Below are 6,204 nucleotides of genomic sequence, written 5' to 3'. Positions count from 1 at the left end.
CGTCTGTGTGGTGTATTACGTGATATTCAGTTCCTCCGCTAAGACCAAACACAACTCTAAGATCTTTCAGCACTCCCTGCGTCGCTGACTGGATAATGCCCGACCACATGCAATATCCACCTTTGTGCAAGTTTAAAAGCTTGATACGAATGTCTTGGTGCATAACAGAAGTGTCCTGCAGATAGCCATTGGCGGACTATGCTCGGCCAATCGTCAAATTATGCCTTTGATTATGCCACAATTATGCTAACAAATATGCTGAATTATGCTGAATTATGCTCGGTTCCACTATGTATTCACGCTGTACATAGAGGATTGAGAAACCACGCATACACACACGGCCATGCCCTAAGCATAATTAATTTTTTGTCTAAACCGAAAGATTATGCCGACCTTACACACGTTGGAATCCGTATATTATGCCGGAGCATAATTTTTTGACGAAATCCCAAGATTATGCCAAATATTATGCGGGCATAATCCGCCAAGGGCTATGACAAGGAGTCGTAACTGGGGTATTTAAAAAAATACATCTGCAGGCTTTCTGACAAAGCTGTTTTATGCCCCTAAGCATAATTTTTGTCTAAACCGAAAGATTATGCCGACCTTACACGTTGGAATCCGTATATTATGCCGGAGCATAATTTTTTCACGAAATCCCAAGATTATGCCAAATATTATGCCGGCATAATCCGCCAAGGGCTACCTGCAGAGGGCGAAACAGTTAAACAACCTGAGAACAGCATGCAGCGCACAGTCACTAGCGACTGGCCAAACTATTACTTGTACGTATAGAATTTTCAACATGGAGGGGTTTCACATCACATGTATTGGTTGTATATCGCATGCTCATGATCCAGAGCAGCCATGTTGGTTACCACTCCACTCACCCCCTGCATTTATTGGTCACATGATGTCGGCCATGTTGGTCCCATTGTCCACATACCATGATCACTTCCTTGTCCTGCAAAATTGTAATCACGTGACAAACGATTCGAAACCTCTCTACTCCTGCTTTTGAAGTACATGTATTTTATTATTAATTTGAAAGTGTCACGTGTGTGGTGTCCACCAAGACCTGTTAGGTGTACATGTATACCGTTAAACACTTGCCCCAAAGATCACCATAATAACGGTATTACACTAGCGAGAGCTCCCAGATTACCTAGAGTGCTCAACACCACAAGGATGGAGCAATACCACAACTAGGCAGAAGAGAACAGAGACAATCAGCTAAGTCGCTGCGTTTCATGCACATAGCAAAGCTAAGGCAATCCTCAGACAACTGAATATTATGTAAGCGTATCGTACCGGAATCTATCGTGCGGAGTGGTGGAGTAGCCGAGCCTTCTAGACTCCACCACCCATTGGCACAGTAATCACCCCGACACGGGGTAAACCCCAAGGGCAATCACAGGTCTCACGTTCCATCCAATGAGACCAAATTGGCATTAATGAATACATGTACTAGGGGTATAGAGTGCGGTTAATTTAGTAGGTGTGGGTGAGAATCATGGACATGTTGATGAAGTGCTCAGAAGTGATAACTAACGTTGCGTACTCGATCCCAGTTCAGGTACTAGAAACGCGTGAGGGTGTCGTCTCAGACTCGTCAGTCTGTCTTCCCAACTCGTGAGACCTGAGTACTGGTAACGAAAATGCCCCGTTCTTTAGATAGTTTTGACACATTCGACAAACACATAGTGACATACGCACCCACAAACATAACACACTGTCACGCAGGCATGTATACACACAGAACACAAACAAACACACATACACACATGCCTCCCCTCCCCCCCCCCCCCCACACACACAAAGGTATGCTAAGCAAATCAAAGGCGTACATGCATCAGACACAGACGAGCCTTGCTCTACAATAAGGTCGCCGGAGCCTCCCAAACTTTAACTACTTCAAAATACATGTACAAACCTCTCTGTATGTGCGGACAGCGCGCAGCTTCCTTCATGATCAACTAAACGTCTCTAAAGCTGTTGAACAATGCCGGTTGGTCATCAAAACCTCCCATTGTTCTGTCACGTGCCCGAATTTAAAGGTGCATGCGCTCCTGAGCCCTAACAAGAAGGGCATTTTCTCCGTTTCCTTTTCACACAGCTTTCATTCTGACTCTCCCCCTCGCCCTAAACATCTTTGTGCCCAAACAGGCTCGGTCGAAGCAGCTCGAATTGAGTGCTCGATATACTACTTGTAATCTCCATAGCAATGTACACCAACACCGGATGTGAACGGCTGTGGAGCTGTAACTTCTTTTACCTTACAGCTCCAAAGTGTGAAACTTAAACTTTTCACACATTGGACCAATCATCAGACTATGGCATTTACAACTGAAGTGTTCGTGAGCGGGCCAAGACATTTTCTGCTGGTGCATGGTGTGGGAGTCTGGGGGGGGGGGGGGGGCGTGTGTGGAGTATAGTGGTGGAAATGGAACTGTGCTTGCGCTAGTATTACCTTCGCTGACCCAATATCACACAGCCACATCAACGTGCCTAGAACGTCACTGTAACAGGTTCGCCCTTTTCCTGTCAGTCGCATTGCAGTGTATCACTCATATTCTACAGCTTACACTTCCAACTCTATACTCACACCACCTATGCTGCACTACCAGCACCAATCCGACCTGTGAACACAGTCATTCCATCTAACCGATCACCCCTAGTCTCGGAGAGATTGCTCATGGATATTATCATTTGCTTGAATAACACACATCTGCTACATCCAGGCTCTACACGTCTGCGATCACACCAGCCGCTGGCATCATCCAGTAGCAAGAAACAGATCTGTTACGCTCCATACCTACCCACTAATTATTCAAAAAACAGAGAGGTTCCAGGCTGTCCAAGAGAGTGCTCAATACCGAGAGGCAGAGCTAGTTCAAACAATAAGAGGACTTTTCCGTCCTCTTATTGTTTGCACTAACTATTCACGTTCAACACGATAAGAACATGAATGTGGTCCGTATGAGTGCGGGGCAGGACTCTTAGAAGATGTATCTAAGACCTTTTGATTGGGGGAGCATGCCATATTGATTACGATGCTCATCTCCTCTCTATTGGCGCCGCTGCCTCCCCAACCGAAGGCACGTACTACAGTAGTAGTGGATGCTACTCGATGGCACATGGGTCTCTTGGGGGTGGAATTTGCTTTCTTCGAAGTGGTATTCATAGGTAAGATTGATAACAAAAGATCTCATGTCTCGAATGACCATGCATGTAGTGTACGACCGACATCATCCCATGGACAAGGCGCTCGAAGCGAACAGAGATTACAAAACCACTGTTTCCTATCGACAGAGCCAATGAGGCCGTGTCGGAGCGGAGTACAATAGCGCGATGCTTGTAATTGTATGTCACCAGGACACCAGGGACGGGTAGGAAATGTGTGATAGGAACAAGGAAAGCAATTAGAACTATTTCCAAGGGAGCGGAGGCACTCCCAGGATGAGGATTGCAAGCCGTTTACTCTCCAAAGTAACGGCTACTTCATATCGGATAGGTTGTGATGGCTGTTTTGTGTTCGATTGTTCTAGCTGCCCTCAGGGCGTTCACATGGCGTCTTCTTCGATTCAACATTCGGTGTATTCACTGCACGCGCGCGCGCGCGTGTGTGTGTGTGTGTGTGTATGTGTATGTGTGTGTATGTGTGCACGCGCACGCACTTTTGTGCGCTAGTAATTGTATGTCTCCTTCCATGGCGCATCGAGGCATGCGTTCAAACGTTCTCCTGAACATAGGTGGTCTCCACGTGTCCCTTATGTCTGGGTCACAGTTCCGTAGTATTCCATCTTGCAATGGAAAGTTCTAAAGATATGTACAGTCTGTGACCCTGTGGACCACATTCTTATACTCCATGGGATGACTGCTGGTTTTGCTGGGGCACACTGTGGAGTAATGAGATGCTGCGTGTGTGTGTCGTGTAGACTCCTCGAAGAGTGTATTTCGCTCAGCTGATTGATGGACAGCGGTCGGTGGCGGTTTGCCCCAGGAAGTTATCTATGAATTACATCTACATTGCATCCGTTGCGCAGCCTGCCGTCGGGGATTGTATCGATACTCACAAACCGTAGCATGGACGAGCATTGGACCAGTTTGCAGTATGTGCCACATATTTCGTTGACGTTAACGTCTAAGCCTTCTCACAAAGGTTGTCTTCCACAATAACAATAGAGATGCCTAGACGTGAGAGTAGCATTACATTTACAAGGCAAGTGTGCTGAGCGTAAAGCAAGCTTGAGAAACTAAGATGACCAGGGTTTGTTACAAGTATGACTTTGCTAGAGGTTTTCCAGTTTCCAATGATGTTTAGACTCGTACTACAGTGTACCCGGCAGTAGTACCTTCATTCCAAGAATCATGTTCATACTTCAGTACTCGGTGAAGCCAATGAGCGAGGCAAACACCACAGCCACTAGTCGTGCAAAGAACGCACACAAACACACACACACACCACACACACACACACACACACACACACACACACACACACCTTGACCTTTGACCTTTGACGCACATCGCCAGAGGCGATGATAGCAATGCTACGGCAGAACTTCAAAGGATTCCCGGAAGGCATGCAAGGCGCCTATTGAGATATCTCTAACATCAAATACAGTGAATGCATGCAGCAAACCACGAGAAAAACACGAACACCACGAAGTTAGCCAAAAATAGGACAACACTCCAGGGCTGTAGTACACACTGCAAAGCGAGCACTGCGCAGTGTCTCGCAGGAGATTCACAAACACGCGCCTATGCACCAGTAATGCAACAAAAATAATGCCTAATTCAAATAGCTCAGTAATGTTACCTCTACAGACATCTAAGAACGCGTTGACGTCTAAGCAAGCAGTACGCACAGATGACGTTCTTTGCACAGGCCAATGCCACGAAAATCTTGATTACACCGCACTCATACCCGCACCCATTCCCACTCTAAAAGCATACACTGGACAATGTCATGCAACTTGATTCGTATCTAGCACAGAGCAATGGCAACCATACTATCACTGTGCTGAGCCAGGAGTAAATTGTGCAGGCATGCTCACACTCCACTTACTCTTCGCTCCTACTCTGCTCATACTCCGCTCATACTCTGTTCATTCTCTGCTCATATCAGCGCACGTATCAATGTTATGACACAAACTGGCGCTGTAACCTTCAAGATTACTTTATCCAGTCAAGTACAGGTTACAGTATACGCACAGCATCATTACCTTGCTCAAGCAATGCTGGTGTACCAGGCCGAGTGCCCGCACTGTACACACTCGCCATGTACAATGTACACAGCACATTTCCCTGGACAAACAATATCTAGGGTTCCCTGCGAGAAAGCAACAGCCTGTCGGGACCCCTCTATTAAAGGGGAAGTTAAGGCAAAAATTAAAATTTCACCATTTGTAGTCTTCGGGGTGCTGAGTCGAATGGTCTTGGTCCGAGAAAGCTGAGACGCTCCCTTCCTACTTGAATCCCAATCGAACTCGCGCACTTCCACCGAAACTGGGTGACTGCGCCCTACTAGATGGGGATTTGTATGCAAAATGTCACTAAAAGCGCCATTTCGTTCTTATAAAAGCACGGATGACCGCGATTGGCCCATATGTTGTAGTCTTTTGGACGCTGAGTCGACTGGTTTTGGTCCGAAAAGGCTGCGATGCAGCGTTCCTCCTTTATTCCCAATCGAACATGGTTGAACAAGCGGTCACGTGCTCCTGCGTACACCAGTCACCTGGTCACCGTGCCTGCAGGGTACAACTTACTAGCCTGTTTGACCTTTTTTGGGTGCAGTCCTGTCACTCGAGTTGACCTCGAGTTGAACCTTGGTGTGAAAGTTGTCGCCTGCTGGCGTGGTGACCAGGTGATTTGGGCATCCAGGAGCACGTGACCGCTTGTTCAACCATGTTCGATTGGGAATAAAGGAGGAACGCTGCATCGCAGCCTTTTCGGACCAAAACCAGTCGACTCAGCGTCCAAAAGACTACAACATATGGGCCAATCGCGGTCATCCGTGCTTTTATAAGAACGAAATGGCGCTTTTAGTGACATTTTGCATACAAATCCCCATCTGGTAGGGCGCAGTCACCCAGTTTCGGTGGAAGTGCGCGAGTTCGATTGGGATTCAAGTAGGAAGGGAGCGTCTCAGCTTTCTCGGACCAAGACCATTCGACTCAGCACCCCAAAGACTACAAATGG

The sequence above is a fragment of the Sycon ciliatum genome, chromosome 12 (genome assembly GCF_964019385.1).
Source record: "Sycon ciliatum chromosome 12, ocSycCili1.1, whole genome shotgun sequence".
Classification (NCBI taxonomy): domain Eukaryota; kingdom Metazoa; phylum Porifera; class Calcarea; order Leucosolenida; family Sycettidae; genus Sycon; species Sycon ciliatum.
Note: the sequence above shows the minus strand (reverse complement) of the source record.